The sequence below is a fragment of the Cebus imitator genome, unplaced genomic scaffold, assembly GCF_001604975.1.
Source record: "Cebus imitator isolate Cc_AM_T3 unplaced genomic scaffold, Cebus_imitator-1.0 Scaffold30, whole genome shotgun sequence".
Classification (NCBI taxonomy): Eukaryota; Metazoa; Chordata; class Mammalia; order Primates; family Cebidae; genus Cebus; species Cebus imitator.
Genome location: NW_016107345.1, coordinates 7,873,322 through 7,889,664, shown reverse-complemented (window position 1 = coordinate 7,889,664; position 16,343 = coordinate 7,873,322). Strand labels below are relative to the sequence as shown.

Below are 16,343 nucleotides of genomic sequence, written 5' to 3'. Positions count from 1 at the left end.
AAAAAAAAAAAAAAAAAAAAAAAAGTAATGAGGGGAGTAGGAATAAGCAAATACTGTGTATCAGGAAACTGAGGCATGCTCCAGTAGTTCTTGATTTCTTAAAAGATGCAACTAATACCACTAATACATTTGAAGCCTCCTTGAGCCACCCCAAACGTTTAATCTTTCTGCAACATGTATGTGTCCAGATCTTTCCAATTATTTTTATATGCATTCATACACAGAAATAAATGACCACTTTTAGGTCTTTATATTTATATTATGCTGAACATTATTCTGAAGCTCATTTTTACTTCTTCTTTTCTGTGGTTGAGAACAAATGGCCAAGACTTAAACCCCAATTCTACACCTTTACCACATATGTTACCCCAGGCAAGTCACTTCACTTCCTCTCTCAGTTTTTTCATCTGGAAGATGGGAATAATGATAATATTACCTCCCTCATAGGGTTTTGTATGAAAGGTTTAATGAAAATCTTTTAGAACAATGTGTGATATACAACATAAAATCTATATGTGTTAGTTTATTAGTATCATAAGATGCTATCATCTCCCTTATTCTTCTTCATTACCAAATACTGCTACAAATCCTGGAATCCCTAGGGATCTCCTTCATCTGGAAACCCTGGGGATCTTGTCTATCTCATGCCTTGAAATGCCATTCATATATTGACGGCTCTCAGGTTTAAGTCTTTGGTCTAGACCTTTCCCCTGAATTCCAGACACACATATAAAAATGCCTCTCCTAACAAGATGTCTAACAGACATCCCAGAGACACTATGTCTAAACCTGTACTTCTGACCTTTCTCCCAGCCAGCCACTCACTTGCTCTCCTTTCTGATAAGGTTAAAACCCTTGGAATCCTCTCCTACTCTTTTCTAATCTCTCTCTCCCCCACATCCTATTTATCTGTCAGGAAATACTGATGGCCTTATCTTCCATATATGTATATCCAGCATCCAAGCTCTTCTCACATCAATCACAGCTCTGGTCACAGCTACAATCATTCTTACTTGGTTATTTACAATCGCCTCCCAACTGCTTCCCCCTGCTTCCACCTGTGCCCTCCTTTCAGTGTGTTCTCTACACAGCATCAGCATGGTTCTATTAAAACATAAAGCTGGGCATGGTAACTCATGCCTGTAATCCCAGCACTTTGGCCAAGGAAGGAGGACTGCTTGAGCCCAAGAGTTCAAGACCAGCCGGGGCAGTGTAAAGAGGCCCCATCTCTACTAAAAAACTGTTAAAATTAGCTGGACGTGGTGGTGTGTGCCTGCAATTCCAGCTGTTTGGGAGGCTGAGGTGGGAGGATCACTTGAGCATGGGAGGTCAAGGCTGCAGTGAGCTATGATCACTCCACTGCACTCTAGCCTGGACAACAGAATGGGACCCAGTCTAAAATAATAATAATAAAGCAGACATGTCATTCTTCTGCTCGAAACTCTGCAATGGCTCCCGCTCATTCAAAGTTAGAGCCAAAGTCAACACCTACAAGCCTTACCTAAAACCTTTTTGCTCACTTTGCTCCAGTTAGATGGCCTCCTTGCTGTTCCACAGACCACCAGGCATGCTTTTGCCACAGGATCTTTGCACTTCTTTGAACCCTAAGTAGATGCTTTTTCTCCAAATAACCCCAATATTGCCTCCCTCCCAAATGTTCCCTTTGAACATTCTTTAGGGATTTGTTCAAAGGCCACCTTCTGATGGAGGCCTCTCTGATGTATACTATTTAAAATTACAAACCACCTTTCACATGTCCCTACCCTGACTCTGCATTTCCTGTTGTCTTTTTCTCCATAATATTTAATGCAATTTTTCTTAGTACTTCACTTTTTAAAATTTTGCTTCTTGCCTATATCCCACCTACTATAATGTAAGCTCCCAAGGGCAGATTTTTTTGTTTTGTTTTGTCCAATGATTTATTTTCAGTGCCTAGACTAGGGCCTGACACATGCTAGCTACTCACAGATATCAATAATAATAAATATAAATAAATATTTGAAAATTAAGTGAAGGCACTATAAGTTATTCATCTATTATTCCCTTGATGAGTAAACATTTAAATTGTTTCCTGAAATGTACACATCTGTATGTTTCCTTAGAATATATATCAAAAAGTGGAAAGACAGAGTTGAATATTTGTACAAGTTCATTGTACAAATATTAGCTTCCAAAAAGTCTGTAACAACTCATATTTTTAAAGAACAGTATATAAAACACCCCTTACAAATTTACCTCTCATAATTGTGTATTTTAATCCACAGTTCCTTGTGCTTGGAAGATTCCTTTTGTCCTCAACTGCCTGTGTCTCCAGGGTGAAATTCTACACATCTTTCAAAACCCAACTCAACCACCACGTCCCAGAGGTAATCAATCTACTCTTCCTTTTCTGCGTAGAGCCCAGAAATCTGAATTTTTATTCAGCACCTCAGATGATTCTAACTTTATTGATCCACAGAACATACCTTAACGAATATAGTTATTAAGAAATACTAAGACAAGTATACAAGGATCAAGCATTGAAGACTTATATCCTTACAAACTACCAACCATTCTTATAGGTAGGTTTGTTAGAAATCTTGGTTTATTAGATAATCTTCCCAAAAACTCATGAATATCAGCTAATTGACTTAGTAAAGTATGCCTGAGATTAAAGAATTTATTGACTATAATTTCTCCCAGTTAAATTAAGTCCCAAATAACTCTAGTAAAGTCTCTTGTTATATTGCTGTGTCTCAACTTACTAAAGTATGAGTCAGAAGAGTTTATGCAGCTATCAGATGGGAAGAAATAGGGCCGTATGGGAAGGGAGCATGTTGTCCAGTACTTGCATACACCAGACATACAGAAGAGCTGGAATAGATGATCTAATCAATCTCCATTTTATAAAGGTGAAACTAAGGTTTAGAGTGATCAAGAAATTCACTCAAGTACATACCTTCTTAGTAACTGGTGAAATTCAGATTTTTTACCTAGGTCTTTCTGGCTACACAATTCATGCTTTTTTCCAAATATGCCACATTGCCTCCCATATATCCCCAAAAGTACAATTGTGTATGTAAAAAATAATTTGTGTTTCTTCAGATGAAAAGATATCTAACACTATCATTTAAAAGTTATGTGATCTACTAGTCATTCCATCTGTTTGGGCTTCTGCTTCAGATGAGAGTAATGTATGAAAGGAAACAATAGTGCTGACCAAAGGCATCCTCCAGGAGCAAGACCAGCAGGAGGTGTCTGTCAGGAGATACCAAAAGTGATGATTCCATATGCCACTTCCCAGTGCCCCCAGATAAAGATTGTCACACACATGGTCTTTTCAAAATGCATGGCCAGAGAAGTGCTTAGAATGAGAACCATATTTTGTTTTGGTACTAGCAAACAGTAAGACAAAGTGCTTAAGACTAGTGTCAGAGTGCCTGGGTTCTAATCCTGGTTCCACAACCTTGCTAGCTCTTTGGAATCTGACAAACTAGTTAAGCTCTCTCAGCCTTAGTATCTCATCCACAAAATGAGAATAATAGTAGTTCATACATGGGAAGTTAAGCAAGTGGGCCTAAAATTATAAGTGTATCACCTGCCACTTAACAAATCTTAGTTATTATTAGCTGTTGTTACTGTACCACAGTGTAGTCAAGTGATCAATATAGACATCTAAAATTTCCATTCTTGTACAACCAGAAATAAAACTCAATATGCTTGGTTACCATGGACCAAGCCTGTAAAAACTTAGAATTAGATTTATATTGTGTTAATAAACTTGTGTTTATTTAGTGTTGCATAACAATTATCTAAGTAAAATCTTCAGGGAACTAGTAAATCGGCATTTTGTTTGAGAATAGAAATTTGTGATCTTCTTAGCCAAGTTAGGAAACTCGTCACATTTTCTTTCTACTTTGAATAACAATACATGCAATGTGCAATATTACATGTATCTATATAAGAAGATTGCTTCTTTAATATTACAATTACTCTCTTTATTTTTTATTCTACATGTGGTACCTATAACTGATTTGCCTTTCTACAATAATACATTAAGATACTGTAAGTAATCATGATTATAGTAAATTGGTATTTGTTTATATAGGAAAATATCTTACAAAATGTTAATAGTAGAACCAAAATTAATGCTATTGTAAAAACACAAAGATATATGTATACATTGATATATCTTTAATAAAGATACTATAAGAAAGTATATTATACCATTGTTTTCCAGTAATCTAAACTTTTTTTTCTGGTAAAACCTATTATTCACCAGAAGACAGAATTAAGCAACTGAATTAAAATATTGCTTGTTCTGGTTAATTTTAATGTATATGTGCAACATATTTAATATTTTTGGATTAAAGGAAATTATTATTTAACTTAGGTTTGAGAAAGCATGTAAGTGTTCATATTCTGATACCAAAGCTTGAAGAAAGAGACATTATATTTACACTTCATTAAGAGGTAATGACTTTTTGGAAAGCTGAAGCACTTTGAGATCTATTTTTCTGAAAGATAATATATGATTTTGAATTAAGTCAAGAAAACAACATTCAGTGATATGAAGTTACATTCCTATCGGGATGTCATTAACCTGAATCAGCTGACTGAGATCTATAAACCATACAAGAAGGCCTCAAAAATGTGTTAGCCTCAATATCAGAAGCAAGCTTGTCTAACACAAAGCATGTGTAAACGCAAACAAATAATTCATTTTTAGTTTCTAATTATTTTAATATCTAAATTTTCTTATTAAAAATAATTCTAAGAAGAGTAAACTTTTCATATTCTTAGCTACTGTTAAATATAAATTATTTTCATCTATCGTCTCAAAATACCTTGGAAGATGAATGAAAGCTCTATTCAGGATCTAGTTCATTTATTTTATCTAACTTTATTTTTCAAGCAATGTGTTTCTTCACTTAACTTTCAAATTGTAAAATGTTATAATAAAGCAAATTCATATTAGAACACTAGGTTGCTTTTATAAACAGCAAGTTTCTCAGTTGTCACTATGGAGGACAAATGGGGTATCAAATTAAATTTTTCATATTTTTTTTATAAGACCCACACTTACATTTCGGTGACTTTCATTCTAACTCACTACTGCTGAATTGCAAAATGTTGTCTTTGTCCTTAAGACCATGACAGAGAACTTTATCTGCATTCAAATTGCCTGCTGGTTTGTGGTATTTCAATAATAAAACAGCAGGATTGAAGGCTCATGATGAGAAATCTGACTAATTACCTGTTAGATGATAGATGGTTGTAACTCGGCAGTGCCAGTCACTGAAAACAAAACACTTCGAGATATCAATCAGCTTCCTGACAAATCCAATTTCCCTCACATTCAGTGGACAATAAATGGGAATTTTACCCCTACATCTACATAGCACAGAGTTTTAACTTTAAAATATGCATAATGATATTTTAATAAAGTACATTTTAGGTAACTTAGTATTTAAATACTTGACATATTCATATTTCAAATCTCTCAGCTCTTAAATAGATAGATGGTGGAAATAATCGACATTGTGAATCTGTATTGTATTCCATTGCAAAGGATAAGGTGTGCTTAATAGTAGTTTCCCAATTTTCTTTCTACATTTACATTTAACTCAAATTATTTGCAACATCTCTAATGGCTGTGTTCATTCTTCCTTTTCTTTTTTTTTCAATTTTGTAGTAAATGAATTGGATGAACATTCTACATGAGATTCAAAAACAGAATACCCAATTAACACTGCCACATACCAGCATGTGGGCAGATTTAAAGCAAAGAGAGATTGAAACATGGAAATTTAAAGCAGGCCCAAGCACTTCATTCTCCCTTATAAGGAGTGATTACATCATCAACATTTGAAATTTGTGATTAACTCTAATAAGTTATAAAATTCAATACCTTATTTTGTGTTAAAACCAGGAAAATTAATGTGGCAGAAAATGAAGAAAGGAAGATTATTTGCTTCATATTTATAGAAGAAAGATGATTTTGTCTGCAAAGATTGAAAAGTTTGACAGTGTGTAGTCTGAAACCAATCACTTTCAAATGTTAGTGGGAGAGTAAATTGAAGCAACTTCATTAAAGGAGCATTTGGCAATAACTGTAAAACTTAAAATGCTTAGAGGCAACAATCCACTTTAGGAATGTCTCCAATAAATATCTTTATACATCTGTATGAATGTTCACTACAGTATTATCCTTAGTAGGAAACAGTTTTTTAACTGAAAATAAGGTTCTTCCATAGGATATTTTTTCGATAAAGTATGTACATTTATTTAAAAAATACTAAAAGCATAAATTTTAAATGTTCTCACAGCAAAAAAATAATGTTTGTGAGGTGACGAATATGTTAATTAGCTTGATTTAATCATTCCACAATGTGTGTGTATGTGTGTATATATAAACATTACTTTGTACATCATAAGTATATACAATTCGTATTTGCAAACAAAAATAAAATCTTCAAATATGTAATCAGAAACTAATAATAAATATTTTTCTTAATAAAAAATAAATAGATAAAAAATAAAGTATGTACATCCATGCAATAGAATACTATGTGGCCAAACATAGTTTTTAAAAAGAATGTGGTAGACGTGTATGTGCTCTCTTGGAATAATAGCCAAAACATACTTTACATGAAAATAGCCAGATACATCTGAGCCTTTGGAAAGGATGTAAATTAAAGTATATAAATACAAATACAGGTTTTATTGCAAATATAAAATGTATGGATTGATACATGAGAAAATGCTAGCTGTTTTTGCCTTTGGGAGAGAAGTTTAGACACCTAAGGTAGAGGGTCTTAACTTTCAGTTTTGTACTCTCTTGTGTTGTTTAAAGTTATATTATACCCTTTATCTCTTTTATCAACAGCAAATAAATGAACGAATGAAGAAAGCATATGTACAATCATACTTACATATATGCACAAAGGAGAGTGTATTTAACTGTAAATTCTGACCCTTTCTACCTGTTCCAAAGTAAAAGTTTTGGGGGAGAAAGCAATTGATTTTTTAAAAGTAGCCTGAATTCTGCAGTTTCCTAACATAACTATGAGAACAGAAACAAAAGACGTGCCTCAGGTTGATGCCAATAAGCTGAACTTGAGCTTGGCCATGCCCTGAGGCTAACTGCTTGGCTGTAACCTAGTCTGACTAAGAATTGTGACTGAGTGATTGAGGACTGAAGTACCTAATTCAAAACACCTGGGAGAATGAACGGTCACTCTGGCAGGGAAACACATCAAGCTTACACTCCGTCTGCCTAGCCAGGCAGAGCAGGACATATACAAGGACTAGACAATTTAGAAAGTTTCAAAAAGTAGGAAACTCATTCCTAACTGATCTCACTGTGGAATACTATGAAGGTATTGGAGACAGACCTCCTTTTCCCAGGGAAGTAAAACACATGTTGGTACACACACACATACACACACACACACTCTCTCTCTCTCTCTTTCTTTCTCTCTCTCTCTCTCTCTCTCATTGCTTTGTCCTTTCTTGCAGTCCTTGTAAGAGTAGAAGACACCTGCAAAACTCAGAGAAAATCTAGAAATGACCAAATGCATTGTCAGGGTCAGCTTTACAAGTAGAAGAGATATATCTTTAAACAACAAATGATTAAGAAGCTTTTCATCTTTATATATTTATATATATGTAATGTGCTGAATATATATAGTTGAGATATTAAACATGTTGAATATATTTAAATATTATATACTTATAATATTTAACTTATATACTTATAATATTTAAATATGTTATATATTTAAATATAATGTATTTAAATAAATATAAAATATAAGTAAATATATAATATTTTTAATATATTAAATATGTTGAATGTATATATATGCATTTGAATTCTGTCCACTAGGGCACATTAAATACAAAATCAGGAGTATAAAATTAAATTGTCTCCACTAAGGCACATTTAATACAAAATCAGGAGTATAAAATGTAAAAACCTTTTGTCCTAAAGTGATAAAAAATTGAGGTAGAGGTTGGACTTAGAATGACAGGCCACATTGCAATAATAAGGTGCAGAAAACAGACACGAACTCCAAGAGGAAAGAGGAGATTTGAAGCAAAATCTTTACTTGTTTCCAAATATTAACCAAAGCCTGTCTTGGCCAAAAAATTTGTAGGTGCAGTAAGGCTACAGATACTTGTATCAATAACTAGAAAAAAAAATCCTTTACATTGTAATATCCTTTTTTCAATTAAATATATATATATATATATACACGCACACATATGTATGTATTTTTCCAAATATATTTAAGGATCATGAAAACTAAAAAGCACTACAAAATGATATTAAATAGGAAAAATAAAAATCATTATATGCCATATGAAGGTGTAAGCAACCAGTACTCTATTATAGTTTTGGTAAAAAATTTAAATGGTACATTTTTGTAGTTTTCACAAAATTAAACCTATACTTAATATATCAACCAACAATTCAACACTAAAACATCTAGTGGCCCCCAATGACAATAGGTACCCAACAAAGACTGGTATCGAAATGTCTGTAGCACATTTATTCCCAACAACTTAAAACTGAAAACGACCCTAATAGCCATCAACAAGTATATGGAGAAACAAATTGTGTGTTCACACTACTGAATACTACACAGCAATAAAAAGGAATAAAATAGTGATATAAAGAACAACATCATGTGGAGCAAATGAAGCCATATGCAAAAGAATACATATTATATGTTTGCATTGATATGAAACTCCAGAAAAGGCAAAACTAGTTTAGTGACACAAAGCATATCAGGGTTGCCTGGATCCAGGGCTTCAGAGAACTGATTGAGATTAGAGTGACAAAATGTTTTTATATATCTTGATTGTGGAATTGTTACATATGTATACAAATTTGTCAAAACTTTTTGAAACTTTTGCAAATGTGCACTTAAAATAGGTGCATTTTATTGTATATATATTATACTTCAATATACTTAATTTTTAAAACAAAATATGGCCATGCTAATATTTTAAACTGTGCAGAAATTATCTAATTATGTAGTTGAGCAGCAATTGGGAAGGAAAATGGATTAATAAAAACAGTTTGATTTACTGTGTAGAATCCATAACATTAAACTGATGGAATTATGGCTAAAACTTCTATAATTGATTGAGACCCCTATTAATGTTGCTCATGTTTTAAATCCTTACTATGTATAAAATTATAACACATATGTACTTATGGCCAGCAAGTACATAGAAATGGAACTTAGTTTTCCTATGTAGATTTGAAGTCAACAAATATTTGGTTAGTCTACCATATTCAAACTATACTGACACATTGATACAGAGATATAAAAGATTGAGATTCTGGTAGTATGAGAGATATATGTTCATCAAGAATACATCTAATAATTTAGTTTGGTTTGAAATGGATAAAGTGTAGTTATTATTAAGCCGTATATAGCATACACTTTTAGAAAATTTTGACGTTGGACCTGTGTGAAGATTGAATAAGGTGAGGGAAGGAAGTACAAGTGGAGATTTACCAACATATACAGCAAAGAGAAAAACAATGTAAGACTCAATAAAAGAGAACATATTAATGTAAGTTACTGAATAATATCATCTCTAGAAAAGAAAAATATAAATAAAACACAGAAGGAAATTGAAGAGCAGTACAAACGTAAGATTTTTTACTCAGGATTCCCAAATAGAAAAAATATAAACTAATAAAACAGGTTTATTTAAAGAAGCAATTACTTGTATTATGAAATTATATATACAAAGATTATATAATGTACAGTCATAAATATAAATAAATTAATTAATCCAAAAGTTAATCCAAAAATCCAAGAAACTCTAACAAAATAAAATTATTTTGAGTCCTTAAAAAAGTTATCTAAGTTTAACAAAGAGGGAAACAACAGACACGGGGCTCTACTTGAGGGTGGGGAATGGGAGGAGGGGGAAGAGCAGAAAAGATACCTACTGGGTACTGGGCTTAATACCTGGATGATGAAAAAATATGTACAACAAACTCCTGTCACACGTGTTTACCTATGCAACAAATCTTCACATGTACTCCCAAACCTAAAATCATAGTTAAGAAAAAGTTTTCCAAGTTTGAAGACCAAGCTTATTTTATCTGATTATTTGCAACTCAGTTTCTCAAAAGGCATAATTACCAGAATACATGTACCCAACCAAAAATATCTAAGTAACAATAGTTAAAAGAGATCTTCATAGAATTGGAATCTGGGAAGAATCTTCCAAGTATATAACATGCCAATAATATAAAGTCACCAAAAATCATCCAAGAGAAAAACCAATGAGCAAATCAAGATTTGACAAGATAGATGCAATTGAAGGACTAGAAAAAATAAAATTATTTGTCCTTGCTAGTCGCAAATATTATTTGGTATCCCCCTAAGCAGCAATAAATATTTAACAACTTCTAAAAAGTTCTCAAGAAATACTAATGAAGTGTACTCTGTACTAAGATTGGGGGGAAAAAAACATAGGCTCACGGTGGACAGTGAAGAAAGGAAAAAGGCTAAAAGGAAGTTAAGGTGTTGGGGAAAATAAGGACAGTTTGAAGTACAGTGTGTTAAAATTTAAATGTTTAATGGTAGATTGTTACAAAGAATAAATTGATTTAAAGGACTAAGAAACTATGGCTGAAATGATACAAAATATGGGATTTTTCTCAAAATAATAGAGGAACGGGGAGTAAAGTGAGAGTATGAAAGAAACATGAGTGGCCATTTGTTGATAGTTGTTGAAGCTGGGTAACTATTAATACATGGGGATTTAAAATTTTTTTATTCATTGTTTTATTTTTTGAGACACGGTTTTGCTCTGTCACTAGGGCTGGAGTCACAGTAGTGTGATCATAGCTCACTGCAGCCTTGACCTCCTGTGCTTCAGCAATCCTCTCACTTCAGCCTCCTGAGACTGAAGAAGTCTGAAGGCATGTGCCACCACCACCCCCAGCTAATTTTCTGTATTTTTTTTTTTAGAGATGGTGGGGAGTCTCACTTTATAGCCCAGGCTGGTCTTGAACTCCTGAGCTCAAACAATCCTCCTGCCTTGGCATCCTAAAGTGCTACAATTATACAGAGTTGTTTTTATACATTTAAAATTCTCCATGACAGGTTTTTTAAATAGAACAAATAAGAAAGTAAGTAATAAATGAGGAAGCGGACCAAAGGAACAATTTAAGATGTCTATATAATTGACTGTCCATACTGGAACAGGTTGGGAAAGAAAGGGAGCAGAATTGATAGTTCTAACTCTATCAGCCTAAGCCAGGGCTGTCTTCAGCAGTCCAGGATATATGGTCATTCTACTTTTAACCATCAGGTTTCAAACATCAGGCTACTGGGATTTAACATTTTAACAAAACAGAAAATGGACAGAACAACTTGGAATCGACAACATTTAGATTATTAGCAGCCAGCTGTTTTTTAAGTCTTTGTGAAGAACTAGTTTCAAATGATTGTCATGATCATTGATCTTTCTGGGCTGTATAAGTGGAAAACTGCTTACCAGGCATTGAACCTAGCCTGCAGAGTGTCTGTTTTTGGCCTGCAATGCACTGGGCTAGAGAGGGCTTAAAAAACAAACAAACAACAACAACAAAAAAATCTTTGAGTTAGTTGACAACATTTCTATGTCATATTAAAATCTTCCCTTAAAAAAACTGAGGAGTGTCAGTGCTGGGCAGGTATTATCACGTGTCAACAATTGACTGCAGCAGCGCTTCCTCTCTTGAGTTTTCCCCACTTCTTACCTCTCCCTAGTGATTTCTAATACTGAGAAGCTTTGCTTGTTTTCCTTCTTTGGCTCCTACAGGCATCTGAGATTTCAACCATCCTTCTAGGTCAAGCTCTCAGCATTGAAACAATGAAAGTGAGGCTGGAGGCAGAAGTTGTTATTTTATAAGCAATTTGAAATATAAATCGACAAGCCCAAATTAATAATCTGGGCATTTTTTAAGGTTCATAGAGTATATTGTACTACAATTGTTTAAATATGCCCAAAAGAAGAAGCTAATTCTATTTAGAAAATTTATCTTTGTCTACATTTCAAATCATTTCTTAATTCCCAAGAATAATTAGCCTGAATTTATATGAGTTCAGAACTCTCTCACTAAAAATGACAATAGCCAATCTACAGACCATTGGCAACATACAGTTAGAGACCCCAGCCCAATAACTGCTGCTCACCTGCTTTTTTCAATAAGCTCAGAACGTCAGTGAGTGTGCAACTGTTGGCAAATCTTCATTAATTACAGGGCTCATCAGCAACTGTGCAATGTGGGAGGTTAGGGAGAGACAGCTCCATTCTGAAGAAAGAGTTCAGAAATAAATGGGGTTTCCAATGACAAAGCATTCCAAAATAAGATAAGTTGTTTTGACAGTAGAAAGAATAGCATAGAAAAGCAAGAACGCTCATCATGGACAACGTGATGTTCAAACAACTTTTAAAAAAAGGGCTTTCAGCTGGGCATGGTGGCTCATACCTATAATCCCAGCACTTTGCAAGACTGAGGCGGGTGGAACACTTGAGGTCAGGAGTTTGAGAACAACGTGACCTGCCAGTTCTGTCCTGCAGAACTTGGCCGAGCAATGGATAAAAGGCGTACTCAGACACAGGTATACAGTGGAACAGTGGCTAGCGGACTGCTAGCTCTAATGGCCAAAGAGAACAGCATTAGAGAGCAGCATCGAACAGCTGGAGCTGCTTGCTTTTATTCAGTACAGACATAATGCCGAAAGTTTCTCCCACCACTCTGACCAATTTCCTACACTGGCCAACATGGCAAACCCCAGGTCTACTTAATATACAAAAATTAGCTGGAACTGGTGGTGTACGCCTGTAGTCCCAGCTACTTGGGAGACTGAGGCAGGAAAATTGCTTGAACCAGGGAGGGAGAAGTTGCAGTGAGCTGAGTTCACACCACTGTACTCCAGCCTGGGCCCTAGAGCAAGGCTCCACCTAAAAAAATAAAAATTTAAATTAAAAAAAAAAAAAAAAAAAAAAATTTAAAAAAAAAAAAAAAAAAAAAAAAAAAGCCTTTCGGTCTCTAGCTTAGGCCAGGCATGGTGGCTCACACCTGTAATCCCAGCACTTTGGGAGACCAAGGCAAGAAGATTGCTTGAAGCCAAGAGTTCAAGACCAGCCTGGGCAACACAATGAGACCTCATCTCTACAAACATTTTTTTGTTAAAAAATTAGTAAGGTGTAGTGATACAAACCTTTAGTCCCACCTACTTGGGAGGCTGAGATGAGAGGATTACTTGGCCCTATGAAGTCCGAGCTGCAGTAAGCTATGACTGCACTACTGCACTCCAGCCTGGATGGCAGAGCAAGACTCTTATCTCAAAACAACAGCAACAACAAAAATCTTTAGCACAAAAGAATCAAAAAGGTACAGTGGGTTTCATAGTAGTAACCTAAATGTTTTAAATATATACATATATTTCTGGCAAAAGTATCTGTGACATGAACTGATGTCTCTTGTGAGGTTAAGAAATGTTTGCCTTCTTGATATCGGTCTTAATGCAGAGAAAAGAGGAATCAGAGAGACCAGTTTGAAAGACTTTAGTTTTTACTGATTTCCGTTATGAAATTTCCACTGCAGCCAGGCTAGTGTCCGCATTTGTCTCCATATGACCATTCAAAACGTTTAGTTTCATCCGCATCTCTGGATTTCCAAACATTACTTATATTAGTATCTTAGGGTGTGGATTATTGAAATTCTTGGTACTAAAGTACATGAGCTAAAATCTACTTAGACAACCATCTTAAACACTTTGTATTTATTCACATAATTAAAAAATATGCAAAGATTAAAAGAAATAAGAGTTATGAAGAACAGCATGAATCTCATTACATATTTTTCAGTAACAAAATTGCATGATACATAATGTGACTAGCTTATTCATTGTATATACTCACAATCTCAGAGTCCTATCTTCCTATTTTCTCCCTTCAAACACCCTCCAAAGAAACCTTTATCTGCATGATCATATATCGCTTATTCATGTTCATGTACAGTCACTAATATCCATGTTACTGAATTGCAAGATCAGTTCTCTTTCTTCATCTGAATTGACCTTCCATCAATATTTGATACAGCTCATCACCCCCTTCTTCTTCAGACATTGTCTTCATTTGGCTTCCTGGACACAACTCTCTCCTGGATTTTCCTTCTCTTTACTCACTATTTTTCAGTCTTCTTTGTTAGCTCTTCCATATATTTATGACCTCTGAGTGTTTGAGTGCCCAAGCCTCAGGCCTTAAACTTCTATCTCTGTATTAATTTTAGTGGCCTCTTTTAGCCTCAAGACTTCACATGCTATCACCATGCAGATGGCTTAAATATTCATCTGCCTATTCAACCATTCCACATAAATGTCTGAAGGCATCACTAACCTGACATTCCCAAAACTGAGTTTCTGATTTTCCCATTATATACATCCCCCAAAACCTTCCCCTTCTACAATCTTCCATATGCCAGTTAATGAAAACTCTGTTCTTCCAATTAGTCAAGGTCACTAACATGTCAACCTTGACCTCTCTCACATCCCAAATATAACCCATAAGAAATCCCTGTGCATGCTACCTTCACAATCATTCCAGAATCTTGACTGTTTACCACTTTTTCTGCTACTTATTTGTCAAACTTACTATGCTCTCTTCCCTGAGTCATTGACATAGCCTCATAACATCTGCCTGCCATTTGCTCCTTCAGTCTCATCTCAACACAGAAGCCATAGCAGTCCACTTGAAATATGACAGATCAAATTACTTTGCTGAAAGCCTTCCAGTGTCTTCTACCTCACCAAGGATAATATCCAAAGTTGTTATACTTATTAACAAGAACCTAGATGATCAGTTCTCTCTTTCCCCCAGTTCTCCAATTCCCTTAGTCACTCTGACCTCTCCTAATCTTCCCTTCCTTGTTCATTATGTTTCAGGCTCATAGAATTCCTTGATATTGTCTGAGCATGCAGGTCACTTGCTGTTTTCTCTGCTTATGATGCAAGTCTTGGCTCAAATATTACCTTCACATTGACCTGTTCTATGATCACTCATTTTATTTCCTCAGTGCTGCTCCAGTGAATACACAAATCATAAGAAAGTGAAACAGCCTTGTTGCTGACTTGAAGAAAGCTTTAATGGCCTGTATAGAAGATAAAATCAGCCTCATTCTCTTAAGCCCAAGACTACGCCAGATTAAGGCCCTAATTTTCCTCATTTCTATGAAGGCTGAGAAGGGTGAGAAAACAACAGAAGGAAAGTTTAAAGCTAACAGAGGTTGGTTTCTGAAGTTTAGGAGAGAAAGCCATCTCTACGACATAAAAGTGCAAGGTGAAGTAGCAAATGCTGATGAAGAAGCTGCAGCAAGTTACTCAAAAGATCTAGCTAAGGTAATTGCTAAGGTGGCTATACTAAACAACAGATTTTTCAGTTTCGACAGAACAGCCTTCTGTTGGGAGAAGATAGCATCTAGGACTTTCACAGCTAGAGAGAAGTCAATGCCTAGCTTCAAATCTTGGAAGGATAGCCTGACTCTCTTGTTAGAGGCTAATGCAGATCGTAACTTTAAATTGGAGCCAATGCGAATTTGTCATTTCAAAAATCCTGTGGCCCTTAAGAATTATGCTAAATCTACTCTGCATATGTGCCATAAATGGAAGAACAAAGACTGAATGACAGCATATCTGTTTAGAGCATAGTTTCCCAAATATTTTAAACTTACTGTTGAGACCTACTACTCAGAAAAAAAAAAAAAAAAAAAAAAAAAGGTCTTTATTTCTCCATATCAGCAGTACGGCTGTTTCACTTGCTTATGATTTGTGTGTTTACTAGAATAGCACTTTTAATTTCCTTCTAGAACTACATAGTACCACTCTTTGACAAGGCAACTTGTCACTCAAGAGCTCTAATTAAAATGCACCAGATTAATGTTGTTTTCATGCTTGCTAACACAGCATCCATTCTGTAGCCCATGGATCAATGAGTAAAGACATTCACATTTTGTTATTTAAAAAATGCATTTTGTAGAACTATAGCTACCACAGATAGGGTATTGCCTATAAGTAATAGGCTGTACCATCAAGGTTTATGTAAATGCACTCTATGATGTTTGTAAGACAACAACATTGCCATATTCCCATTGTTAAGCAATGCATGACTGTCCTTACTTACTTATTTTTCTGTTTGTGCCTACCCTAAAATGTAAGCTCCATGAAGACCAGAATTTTTGTTCATTTCATTCAATGTTGAATCTCCAGTGCATATAATTAATATTTATTAAATAGAGAAATACATTTATATGATACTATATATTTTCTTTTTTTTTT

The 16,343-nt window shown here is 34.7% G+C and overlaps 1 long non-coding RNA gene across 2 annotated transcripts in view; it reads right to left on the bottom strand.

Moving 5' to 3' along the window:
• Positions 1–16,343, bottom strand: part of LOC108300859 — a 64,563-nt gene that overhangs the window by 33,717 nt on the left and 14,503 nt on the right. The window contains exons 2-4 of one of the 2 annotated variants that reach the window (XR_001823632.2): positions 12,198–12,316; positions 11,762–11,886; positions 11,517–11,581 (exon numbers count right to left, since the gene is read on the bottom strand). This is a non-coding gene — a long non-coding RNA (uncharacterized LOC108300859). Of the gene's footprint in view, positions 1–11,516; positions 11,582–11,761; positions 11,887–12,197; positions 12,317–16,343 lie in introns of those variants that run through there. The other variant, XR_005199308.1, reaches the window with a different exon arrangement.